Here is a 13,844-nt window from a genome sequence, read left to right on the forward strand (position 1 = left end):
TAAAAAAGAAAATGTCGTCCTTGTTCGAAAAGTAAATATCAAATCTTAAACTATTATGTATTTCATTCTGACTAAAGAAACATTTTTAAAGAACCTTGTCAAAATCAGATACTACTATCTTTTTTCTATTCTAATTTTGGTGCATGAACTTGAAACATCAAAAAGAGAATGAAATAACTAGAAAGCCTCATTTTAATTTTTATACATTGTAGGGATCATTTATGGAGACGACACTCCCTATAGAATCTTTCCATTCCCAAGGGCTCAATCCACACATAAAAAGTGGGTACCAAACCCTCTGTATACCCGTCTCATTAATTTTCTTTTATGACTTCAAATAAACGTTCAATAAGTTCAAGTTTTGAACCTTTTGAACCTTACAAATATAATTTCTTTCTCATTGCGATTGAAAACCTAAACCTAAAAAGCAACCACCAGTCATGGCCATGGTGGCCAGCAGCCAGCCTCCTTGGGGGCTTGGTCAGACGATAAACATTGCTTTCAATTCTGATTTCCCTACTTTGAATAACAAACTGTCAATTTCTATGCAAGGAAATGTAGATACCAATCCAAAACCTGTGTTAATGCGAGATCTTATGCAAACAACTACCAAAGTGGATCCTATTGAGATTAAACCTCCACTTTCATTAATGAGGTGTCAAGAATACAATGGACTGAAAATGAAGTTTCTAGGATGAACATAACTGAGAACCTACAATATGCTGTTGTAGGAAAATTCTCGTATGGATGGCCAGAGATTGAGGAACTTCGGAAGATAATACCATCTCAATGTGGTATGAAAGAAGAATGTCAAGTCTGCGTTTTTAGACATAGGCATGTACTAATTCGACTATCTCTAATGGAGGACTATGTGAATCTAACTTCAAAGGGTTCATATTAGCTAAACTCAAAGGATGTATTATCAGATGAGACCTTAGATCTATGATCCCAATTTCAAATTGGAGGAGGTGACCACTAAAGTCATGGCTTGGATCTCATTCTCGGATTTACTGCCTACATATTATGTGAAGGAATCATTGTTTCCACTAGCTGTTGCAATTGGAAAAACATTACATCTTGATCATGCAACAATAAACAAGACACGCCCTAGTTGTTCTAGGGTAAAGGTTTTGGTAGATCTTAATTCAGATTTACTTTTTAAAAAAAAAAAAAAAAATTAAAGGCCACTAGGCATATATTACCCAGGGCTGTTTTATTCATTTATTCAAAATAGAAAATAAAAGGTTTGCTGTCCAAAACAAAACAAAATGCAAATAGTTTGAGCTAACTAAAATTAGAAAGTGCAGGCCAGGTAAGTCGGTGGTTGGGTCGGCCTTGTGTCGATGTTGTCGCCGGTGGAGCTTCCGTCCCTTCGATTGCTTCCATCTTTCTCTTGCTGAAACTCAGGTTTGTTGCTGGTTCTCCTCCTTGATTTCAATTTTTTATGCTTCAATTTTTCTCTTTTCTTGTGTTGTGTTGGAGCTGATCTGAGTTGTTGTTGCTCCGATTGTATTTTTGATATGGTTCCTTGTCTCTGATGTTGTGTATTTTCATGGTTTACCTGTATTGTATGTGAGAATTTTGTGTTTATTCCCATTTTGCCCTTTGTGTGTTGTTCCACTCTCGTCTTCGATCTGCATCTGTTTGTGTCTCTTTTGAAATTTTCTGCTGATGCTTGCCATGGTTTCTTGATTCCTAACCTCGTAGATGATGTGTCCCTTTCCTGATGTGCTTGAATTTCCATTTGCACAGTGCACTTACTGTTAATGTCTTGTCCAATTGCTTGAACATGTCCAATTGTATACACTTCGAAAATAAAACCTGCACATGAAGCAAACATGTTAATGTAAAAAATTATCTCCATTCTCTCCTTCCACAGAATTTGAGAACTTTGATGTCTAGTGAATCTCCATCTCCTTTTTCCTGTTCTTGCCCCCAGTTTCCTCTTTTTTGCCATAAGATCACCTTTTACAGTTTTTTATTCTCAAATATGGTGTACCACTTTTATCACTGTTGATAAGCTTCCTTCCCCATGACTCCATTTCTTAGAAGTTATGAGCAGTATAATCTCCTTTGTCCAAAGCCATTTTTGAAAAAAAATCAGCCAATTTATTCCCTTCCCTTAAGATGTGATTAACCAGTACTATCCTCCTTTCCATAATCCCCCAAATTTCCTCTACTATGTTGTTGATTAGCCAAGGGCACTGCCACCTTCTCTCCATAACATTCTTCAACAGCATAGAGTCAGTTTCTACAATCATTTGAGGGATATTCTGTCTTTCCATGTATCTCAATGCTTGCAATATAGCTACAGCTTCTGCCTGTGTGTTTGTGTAATTGCCATTCTTCATCGCTTGAGATTGAGCAAAAATCAAATCTCCTGCTGCATTCCAAAGACAGTAGCTCCAAGAACTTTTTCCAGGATTCCTCCTAGTTGTACCATCAGTATTGCATTTTAACCAACCTGTATCTGGGGGTCTCCAGCATACTTGAGTAATCTTCAACTTAGGAGAATAATAATGTAGTGTTGTTTCCAAATCAAACCAGTTATACGGGGCATATCTGAAATTCTTCCTTCTAACTTGCATAAATAGAATTATATTATGCATGATGTGATACTTCACCTTGTTAACTGACACTTTACCTCCATGTAGAATAGTGTTTCTTCTTTTCTATAGCTCCCATACTATAACTGATGGTACCACCTGATAAATCTTACTAATGTGAATACTGACTGATGCTTCCCACCATGCTGATATCACCTGACTAAGTTGAAGCCCTGTAATGTTAATACCTGCTGGTCCACTGAAATACTTCTAGACGGTTTGTGCAACAGTAGAGTTAAGGAAAACATGTGCAACAGTCTCTTCTTGTGGAGTTTGACAACAACTACATCTTGAAGCAAAATGAAAACCCCATTTCTTAAGAGTATCATCTAGAGGCAATTTGGCTTTCCGTAATCTCCAAATAAAGAAACTAATCTTAATTGGAAGACCTTTAATCCACATATACTCATAGATTTTGCTTGGCTCCCTTCTCTATCTCATTACCTGATAAGCTGAGCTAACTGAGAAATCACCCCTAGGTTCTAATTTCCAGAACGCCTTATCAAGAAACTCCCCACCGGTAGATGGCTTAATAGCTTGCAAAATGTGGTTGGCCACCTCTTCAGGTACTAGACCCCTTATTTGTTCCTCCTTCCACCTCCCTTCTGCCTGAACTTCTTTAACTTGAACTATGGTGAGATCACAATGAAAATTTGTTGGCATTCTATGATACAAAGCTCCCTTTCCAGTCCAATTATCAAACCAAAAATAAGAGTCTCCTTGCTTAAGTTGCCACCATATTTCACCTTCTATGTTATCTCTGCACTGCAACATCTTCTTCCACACATAAGTTCCACTATCCACTGTGCTACAAGTGCATTATTCCTTTAAGTACTTATTGCTCATATAGGTCCTCTACAAAGATTGTTTTGTTCTAAAATTCCACCATAGTTTAGCAAACAAGGCCTTGGACATGTCCTGCAAACATCTAAATCCCATTCCTTCCTCCTCTTTAGGGTGACATAATGTGGTTCAAGATGACCAATGTTTACTAGAGTTCCCTATTGAGTTACTCCAAAAGAACTTAGCCAACAATCTATGAATCTGTGCAAATACTCCTGGTGGAGGATCACATACTGAAAGCAAATGAATTGGCATACTCTGAAGGACATGACTGATGAGAGTAGTTCTTCCACCTATCGATAATAATTTGCCAGTCCATGAATTCAACCTATTCTGAATTTTATCAGTGATCTCCTTGAAATGTGTCACTCTTCTTCTTCCATAGTAAATAGGTACCCCTAAGTATGTGAATGGAAACTCTTTTCTGGGAATATTTGTAATATCAACCACACTGTTAGTCAAGGTCTGAGAGATAGAGTAGTGTCGATATACAACACTCTTCTCTTTGTTGATTTTTTGACCACTAATCTGTTCATATTCTGCCAAAGTATCTATCACAAGCTTCAAAGTTTATGGCTGTGTAGATGTGAAAATGATTGTATCATCTGCATATGCCAAATGATTGATATAAGGACTCCACTTAGGCATACCATATCCCACATATCCTTCCTTGTAGTGTAAAGCATTTAGTGCCCTAGTCATGCATTCTGCAGCTATGATAAATAAAGTAGGTGATAGTGGATCACCCTGCTTTACTTCTCTTGATGATCTAAAGAACCCATGAGCCTGACCATTTATCAATACTGAGTACCAATTATTAGAGATGATTCTATAAACCATATCTATTAACCTTTCTCCAAAACCCAATTTTCGAAGTACCTTTGTAAAGAAAAGCCAGGATACCCTATCATACGCCTTTGCCATATCCAATTTTATAACTGTGTTGGCTGGCTTGGCCCTTATCTTTATATCATGAACAATTTCTTGCACCAATAATATGTTCTCCACTATACTTCTGCCCTTCACAAAACTTGTCTGCTGAGGTGAAATTATCTGGGGTAACAGCTTTACAATTCTATCATGAATAATTCTAGAGAATACCTTACTGATGAAATTTCTCAGGCTAATTGGCCTCAAATCTGAACAAGTAACCACCTCCTTCTTCTTTGATAGTAACACTAGATTAGTGCATGTGATATACCTGGGCAATTCATGGCCACAAAAGAAAGCTTGTACCATTTTAATGACATCCTTTGCAATAATATCCCAGGCAGCTTGATAGAATTTTCCAGTGTACCCATCAGGACCCCCTGCACTATTAGCATTTAACCCAAATACTGCATTTTTGACTTCATTCTCCTCAGGAAATTCATTAATCTCTATGTTCTGTTCATCTGGGATTAGTATAAGAACCTTTTCTAGTATGTCAAACTTTGTAGTTTCAGCTTCTACAGTAAATTGATTCTGAAAGAACTGAATTGCCTCCTCCACTATCTCCTCTTCCCTTTCTAGCCAAACACCATTCTGGTTTTGAATTCTAGTTAGTTGCAATTTCTTTCTCTTACCTTGAATATGTGCATGAAAGAACTTGGTATTTCTGTCACCATCAAAGAACCACTGCATACCAGATTTCTGTTTCCAGAATTGTTCCTCCACGGCATAGAATTTGATCAGTTCAGCCTGTACTTTCTGCAATCTTTACCTATTAGCTCCTGTTGGATTCTCTTCAAATTCTTGTTCATGAATTTTAACCACTTCTTCCAAAGTGTCTATCTGTCTGATATCACCATAAGTATCTTTACTCCATTTAGACAATACTTTGCTTAAATTCTTCAATTTACCATGGAAAATGAAAAAGGGATCTACTCCATGATGTCTTGTCCAGTTAGCTTTAACAGTCTCCTTAAAAGTAGGATGCTCAATCCAGAAGTTCAAAAATCTGAAAGTCTTCCTTACGATCCTACTGTCTTCCTTGCAAGTGAGTAGTAATGGAGAGTGATCGGATCCCTGTTTGATAAGATGTTCCACTTCTAGATATATTTATACAATGGTTGAAATCTTCCACTTCTACAAATGGTACATCTTGACCGCCATATTTTTCTATTTCATCCACTATCACATTAAAGTCACCTCCCACAAGCCATGGTGAATTGATGGTGTTTGAAATATGAAATAAATCATTCCATAGTGTCACTCTGGTTGCTCTATCTGTGCTGGCATATATCATGGTAATGATCAGCTCCTGTCCACCATCTAGGTTTGTCAACTTCAATGATAATAATTGGTCTGTATCCATCTGAGGTTCCACCTGATATCCATCCTTCTTCCACAAAAACCCAGATTTTACCATTGCTATTATACCAAGATGTTGACATGCCCACCCATAGTTTGTACATTTCAATATGTCTTTGATGTTGAAAAGGCTCCATCAAAGTAATAAAATTGAATTTTTTCTGTTTTTTTAACATCACAACTCTTTCAAAAGCTTGTTGTGTATTAACAGATCTAATATTCCATATCAATGCACTATTTATTGGGAAATTTTAGATTTAGAAGCTGTTTTCCTTATCTGTACACCCTCAGTAATTGTTGATGGTACACTTTTCTCCCTGACTGGCTTTCTGATATTCTCCTTTTTTGATTTTGCTAAGTGTCTTGGTGAGATGCCTGCTTTGTTCATGGCCTTGTGCATGCTCTGTACTATATCTTGATCCTCCATCTCCTGATCATCCCCTATATCAATCTCTTTGTTACTAGCCCTCTCTGCCTGTTGTTGATATCCTGGTTCAAAGTTCTTGGCTATTAACTGATTGTTCTTCTCCTGTGTAGCACCCTCTATGGTCATGTCTGCCATCTTATTATTATTGCCCTTGTCCTTCATATTTTCATCTACCATTTCCATTGCATTTGGGTTCTGAATTGTTGTATCTCCATATTTCTGCAGTTCTTCTTCTTTATTTCCAGTAGATGATGATTGATTGTCATTTGTGGACTCCTTGTATTCCTCTCCCACAGTATCTCCAGTTGTTATGTCAGTGACTTCATCAGGAGGCTTATCAGGCTCCTTATTTTGGTCCATATCATGTACCATCTTCTTCTTCTCATGTAGTTCCTCTACAGTATTTAGTGCATCTGGCGTGTTCACTTCTTGTTTAGTTTCCTTGGCTTCTTGATCATATTTATCTTCTTTTTGTTGAGATTGACTGGTAGTAATTCCTTTGTTCTTTCCTTGTTCCTCATTGTCTTTTTCTTGCTCTTCCTTGTCTTGTTGTTGTGTGGTGCTGTTGTTACTTTGTGCTGCCTCGTTATCATTGTTTTGAACTGAATTTGTTATACCGTTGCCTTTCTCTTTATTTGCCTTGCTAGTTGCACTGTAATCCCCTTTATTTTGATTCTTGTCATTCTCGGTCTCATTTTGTGTTTTACCAAAAGCATATTCAACCCATGATTTTGCAGTTTCTGATTTCTTAGCCATCTTCTCATGCATTATCTCCACTGATTGCTCTTCCTCTATATTTTTCAGTACCTCAAAAGCATTGCCCTTGTTCTCTTCCTGCATTTTTCTTTTTTCTTTCTGCATATTTGCTGCATTATTGTTGTCTGTAGCCTTTTGCATCTCATCTACATTGTTGTTTCTTTTCTTCTTATTTGTCATAACATTCCATCTTGTGTTATTGCCATTGTAGTTCCCATTTGCCATTCAATCCTTTACCTTTTGCTGCAGTTGTTTTGGTAACCCGTTGCTGATCTTCCTCCATCACTTGCTTCTGTTTGGTTATTGCAGGCACATATATCTCTTCTGGCTTTGGATCCTCCTTCTTGGGCCGGTACTCTGGATGAACAACCCAACAATTATGTATGTCATGTCCCTGTAGTTTGCAGTGGGTACAATATTTAGACAGATAATCATATTGTATTTTTTGCCATATAGCCTTTTTTCTCCAGTCTCCTCGTCTACACAACTGATATGTATTCTTTTTGGTAATTCTTTCAACATATCAACTTCCACCTTCACACGTGCACAACTAGGCCTAGTTTGATTAATTGTTGCTTTGTCAATTACCAAAGGCCTGCCTACTGCTTGAGCCATTGAAAACATTGATTCTTTATCAAACAGGTTCGTGGGTAAAGCAGGGAATGAAAGCCATGCCACTGCAATTGTAGTTTCCTCGTCCGGGTTAAACCATGGATCCCATATTAAGCACCTCAAAGGATAGATCCTTCCCCTATATTGTATTTCCCACGCACTTGATGTAAGTGTTGCATAATCTTCAAGTAAAGAGAGGCGTAGTAGTATGTGTCTCTCCTCTAGAAAGCCAATGTCGCATCGACCTTTAATCTCCAATTAAATTGGAAGGATCTTCTTCAATACTTGTAGATCTGTTCGACCATAAGAGAATTTCGCAATCACCGCATATTTTAAATTTTGATGTCGTGCCAATTATTCAAACTCCTTTTTTGTCCACGACATAGTTAGTTCCCCATGTAAATATGTAATAGGTTTAAGATCCAAGACTTTTGTTTCCTTAGCTGGTTGTAAAGTTGTCGCATAATTGCATAATTAAGTTTAGGAATATTATTGGGTAGGGTAGTTGGGGGCAAACTAGCCACCGGTGGTGGCAAGTTGCCGGCCGCTGTGGCCATGAATAGTTTAAAAGTTTTAGGGTTTTTCTATTTTTGGTGTTATACCCTATTTTAACCTAAGATAAAATAGTTTACAACATTCCGGTAATTCCGGGATTAATTAAAGTACAGGAGTCGCCACCTAATCATTTATGGTGAATTAGGACACTTAAAGTTCATTAAAGTTATTCCTTAAAGTTAACTCCGTTTTAAGGTCTACTAACTTAAGATTCTAGGTAAGGGTTCAACTAATCTAAAGGGAAGGTTTTAGGCATCCTCTAAGATCCATTAATAATGGCTAACCGACCGGACTTATGTTAATTAAATAAAGCTAAAAATGTAGATGTAGCATTTTACAACATTTAAGAAAATATCTTTGGAAGTATTGCTAAAGATCCTTGAAAACTGAATAATGTTATTCAAAACTCAATACGTATGGCATACTTATCCATCTAGAAAATTGGCAGCAGTCACTCCAAATATTAGTCACATAATGGAAGGACAGATATAGATAAGAAGCAATAAAATTCACTGAATCGATAGAGATAAATGTTAGAGAGGAACCATAATCGCCTTCTGTTATGAGTTCCCCTCATAAACCAAAGCACAAATAATCAAAACTGGAGTATGGTACTAGAGACTAGGAACTCCTGGTGGACTTATGCTCATATTATGTAATACTGTCACTTTTGAAGAGTGAAGACAAATGGGTCAACTGGACAAGAGATTTCACTCTTCAGAGAGTTGTGACAGGTACAGCCTCTGCCACCTTTTCTCTTGAAGGTTGGATAAAAGGTTCAAACAGGGCGCAAAAGGAATGATACAGTCACTATCTCAAAGTTCAACTACATTGACTCAAATTTTCGTCTGAACAGAGAATAGAAGGCTAAGATATCTGTGAACACGAGTTATACTATTGATTTTGTAGCATTTCTGGACTTCATATATAAAAAAGCACACAAGCAACACACAAGCACACCAACATATAAAAGATGGTATCGTAAAATAATGGAAGTCATTTTCGACTTTCCCATGCGACAAGAATGCTCTGTAAGATGCCGCTTATGCAATGTAAGAGGGAGTTGACGGTGAGTGTCGTGCTGACTCCGTAAGAGGTATCGTTGAGTCTCAAAATTGGACTCTTCGGCTCCGGTGTTCATGCAAGAAAAAGAATGTAAAGTTAATTAGTCTGTTTCGGATCACCAAATAAAGTATAAGAAGAACCAAATTCATATGCAGGTTCACTGGAATATTGTACACTCCAACAGTGAGTATAAGCACAAGCAGATCCGAAATCAAACAAATTTTCAAATTAACACATTCGTACTCGAGTTTTGATGTTTTAAAGTGTACCGTCATTTACCAGATATTTAAAATGGGATAGCCATTTACCAACATGATTTGTATTCCTTAAGTCTACTCAATTCGCTACAGCCTCAAACTTGTTTTCTTAGCTAATCTCAACAACATGCCCTTCGTACATTACTTAATGGCACAAGATGGATTCGAGACACTCAAACAAACAACACAACCATATCGTCTTATATTACAGTTAACTCGAAGTCTCAGTCACAATAACTCCCCTGAATTCCTTTGATCAAGACAGACTCAACATATGCATATTCTCATCTCAATCGTCTCAACATATACACAAATAAGATTTTATCTTAAGTGATCTGCAAACAGGCACCAGACCAGTAGCTTCATAACTACAGCGTCAGAGAAATATCCCTTTTAAACTACCAAAGAAAAACCAGAGGCTGACTATTCGACTGAAGACGAGAACAGGTTCGAATGAAAACAAGAACATAGAACTAAACACATATGCATTTGAAGGCTAAACCACATAATCTAACAGCCCATACTAAGTCATTTCTTTGAACAGATAAAGAGCACTAAGATCGTAAACGATTCATACTTCACAATTCACGGACCAAAGCAAAGTAAAGCTACGACACTTACAAAATCAACTAAGCCATATTGAACTCTGAATAAAATAGAAACGCAGAGTTAAGAAACTAATTAGAGATATTAAGCAGTAACGGAACATATACGGTTTCAAGCCTAAACACGATTTCAACACAACATCGTCGGGCTAAAGAAACTAAACAGGAGATGATATTACCTTTTGTGGTACAGTGAACGGGGCGTCGAGGCCTCGAATCTGCTCTCGTATTGACAGATTCGAAACTCGAGTCGAAAATTAAAATGCCTTTGTCGTAGTTAAAGTTCTTTTACCGAACAACGACAAAAGTTAGTCGAATCGGAAACCTTAACTTTTCAACCCCAATCTCATGTTTCAACAAAATGTTTTCTGGTTTAAAAAGTTCAAGACCAGATTTAAAAAAAAAAAAAAGAATTCAAGACTTTTTGACAGAAAAACTCGTGTATCCCCAATAATTGTTCAATCCCCCCTCGGCTGAGAACTCAAAGTCATTTTTATAGGTGATAAAGGCTAGGGTTTTGTTTTGAACTTGAGATTTTGGCTCCAAACAAAGTTCAAGGAGCCGTTTGAAGTCAAGAATCGAATCTCTGCCAATCGATTTTTTCTCAGAAACTTGAAACCTATTTTGATTTTTGTGTTGACTCCATTAAAGAGGAGAGATGAGGGGACTGTCATTTTACCCAAAAATGGAAAAACTACTTCTGATTTTCGGAGATTGTCGCGTGTCTTGAAGCAAGAGTGTGCAAACACTTCCCTTTCAATCGACAAACGCGTGCATGTAACAGAAAGGGAAGACAAAATTTGGTATCAAAATGTGGTAGACAAGCCTGCTCATGGCTAAAGAGGACTGAGCTTTTGCTGGAAATGGAGAGAGAGGGGAGGAAAGAAGAGAGAGGGACTGCGTATTGCACGAAAATGGTATCTGTTATCGTCTGCCATGGCTGAAGAGAAACAGACCTCTGAAAAACAGGAAAACGACTAGGGAGAGAGCAGAGGAAAGAGAAAGAAGAGAGAAGGGGAAAAGGATGCAGCGACGATTAGGTTTTGGTTTTAGGGGAGAAAACTGATGAATGGGTTTTGAAAGGAGGTGGGCCGGGTCAAGTTGAAAGGCTAACGGGCTGGTCGAATTAAACGTGTAGTGGACTGATTTGGGCTCAAATGTTGGTCCGAAAATATGGGTTCTTCTTTCTTTATTTTAATTATTCTTGAGTTTTTAACTTAATAATTAGTACAATATATATTATGTGAAGATAAATAGTAATTAGTATGCAGAAAGTAAAGGATTTAATAAAGTAAAATTAATTTAACGAGTACAAATCCTAAAATGAAACGATGACGAACCATTTAAAATTTGTGATAAAGTAATACTAGTAATGTTGATGGTAGAATAGTGAAAATGAAAGTAATGATATTAAGAATAGTAGCAATAAAAATAATAGTGAAAATAAAGTGTTTAGCTCGTTAATAAATTTAGAAGCCCAAGAAAATAAATTGGAAAGGAGGGACGAAATTGGGTGTCAACATTTGGGAAGAAGGAAGAGAGCGTTTTTTATTTTCACTTTGGTTATGATTTCAGATTTACTAAAAACTGTTCAAATGGACATTATCAATGAAGAGACTAGGTTGGAGAGAACTGTAATGGTAGACATAGATACGATCATCTTCCCAAGTATTGTTTTGAACTTGAGTGCAGAGTTCTCAATCCATAGTTGACTTTAGTGGTCTCCTCCACTAAAGTTATAATGAACTTGAGTGCAGAGTTCTGAATCCAGAGTTGAGACCTGCAAAAGAGGAAAATACAAGTGGAATTGAGAAGGACAAAAAGAAAAAAAAAACACAAGTGGAAGTACAAGGAGTAGAGAACATAAAAAAACTAGCATCTGATTCACAAAAAGCAAACAAAAAGGATACTAATAACCATAAGCAACCTATGAAAATTCTGACAAGTGGTAAGGTGGTTGGAGTTATGCAGAAACGGAATCCCAAAAAGGATAAGAAGATGGATGAGGAAGTCAACAACACAATAAAGGTGACAGATGGGCATGAAGTTAAAAATGATGTAGCCAGTCAGATACATACAAAAACAAATTTGAGGCTTTAATAAGTGAAGGGGAAGATGATATCAAGGAGGATCATGCTGGCAATATCAAGGAATGAACTGTAAGCAGTAACAATATCAGCAACAAGGTAGATGGAGAGGTGAAGACTAATAATGATGGAAAATAGGATCTGGATAGAAAAGATGAGAGAATGGGTGCAAAACCATGTGAGGAGGCTAGCTATGGCAAGGTTCTTAACAAAGGAGAAATTAATGCAATCCCCGAGCAATAATTGAGGAAATAAGGGGGAAATCAATTGATGAAACAAAAACAAAATGGGTGATAGGGTAGACGAAGTGTAAGGCACAGACTCTGAAGGCAATTATGAAGGATATTCCTATCAAGAAGTACAATCTAAATCCTTAATACACCAAGAAGAAATGGAGAATAACAACACTTATGAGAATGGAGAAGAAGGGATACACAGGGAAGAGGGAATAGAGATCTATGTGAATCATAATGCAAGTTCTTGTGCTTCTTTTTCCAATGCAGAAAAGGAAAAGGCAAATAATATAGAAGATCAAGAAGTCAACAACACGGGGGAAGACAAGCCTAAAAAGAACCACAAGAAATTTCTGGGGAGTCACAATCATAAAGTGATTCTGAAAGGTTACTAGCAGATGAGGATACAAGTAAGGGTGCTTAAAATATACCTCTACTAAGGTTACTTCGTGGTTGCGTAAAAAAAAGTTTGTTGTGACAAATTATTCGTGAATACTAAAGAGGTATAAGCTATAAAGATAGAAAAGAAGAATGATATTGATGAAGTTGAAGCCATGCACAAAAATAATATTAGATGAGTTGCAACCACCGACTCCAATTCAAAACCAACAAGAAAAGAAAATAAGTTATTTTCTACTAATATTTAGTTACCGATTTTTTTTTCCCACCAAAAGTGGTAAAATATTTCTTTCATTTTTGGGAGAAAGTCATATTTTAAATATTTCAACTCTTTATTTTATATCACTGCACCAATTAACAATTACACATTATTTTTAATTTTTAATAAATACATATTTCCAAAATATTATAATTAATCTTTAACTGTTTTTTTTTTTAAAAAAAAATTCTCATTCATAACCAAAAGCCGTTTTTTTTTTCTAATATATACTTTACATAATATAGGTCATGCTTTCGAATAAAATTTATCAAAAAAAGTTTTAAGAATCTAAGATTGGGGAGCGGGGTTGAATTGTAAATTGGACGAGCTTTTATATAAAAACAAAATAAAACGAATTGAGATGAAGTTTCGTAAAAAATTACTTTGCTTTTATCTATTTATAGATTTCGATCGTAAAATATTACACGGTACATTATATACCTTTAAAATATACAATTATGTTAATTGTATACCGCGAAGGTATACATCAATAAAAATAGGTGAAACACATCGTTGTATACGATTGAGATATACAGCAACTGAATTGTATACTTTTCTAACCTATGTACATGCTGAATACTTATATATATTTTGTAAAATTACAAAGTGTAATATAATTTTAAAGTTAGTTTTTGGAACAATTATTTAAGATGGCACAAAATATTTTAGTTAATTTCTCAAAGTTTTACTCTGTCATTCAGGTCACTATACAACAACAACATATCTATTATTCCTTAAATGAGGTTTAGGAGGGTCAAGTATATACAGTCTTACCCTTACCTTGTGAAAGTGGAGAATTTGTTTCTGAAAGAAGCTGGGCTCAAATAAAGGAGTTTAAAACAAGTTTG

At 36.3% G+C, this 13,844-nt stretch overlaps 1 long non-coding RNA gene across 2 annotated transcripts; it reads left to right on the plus strand.

Moving 5' to 3' along the window:
• The first annotated feature begins 109 nt into the window (after positions 1-109).
• On the plus strand, positions 110-7,856 carry LOC132626106 (uncharacterized). Of its 2 annotated transcripts, XR_009577079.1 has the most exons (3): positions 228-1,407; positions 7,234-7,430; positions 7,567-7,856. It is a non-coding gene; the product is annotated as an uncharacterized LOC132626106 (long non-coding RNA). The 2 variants fall into 2 exon arrangements; XR_009577078.1 differs by lacking the exon at positions 7,567-7,856 and having other exon boundaries at positions 110-1,407; positions 7,234-7,545.
• The last annotated feature ends 5,988 nt before the right edge of the window (positions 7,857-13,844 follow it).

The sequence above is a fragment of the Lycium barbarum genome, chromosome 2 (genome assembly GCF_019175385.1).
Source record: "Lycium barbarum isolate Lr01 chromosome 2, ASM1917538v2, whole genome shotgun sequence".
In the NCBI taxonomy this organism is placed as follows: Eukaryota; Viridiplantae; Streptophyta; class Magnoliopsida; order Solanales; family Solanaceae; genus Lycium; species Lycium barbarum.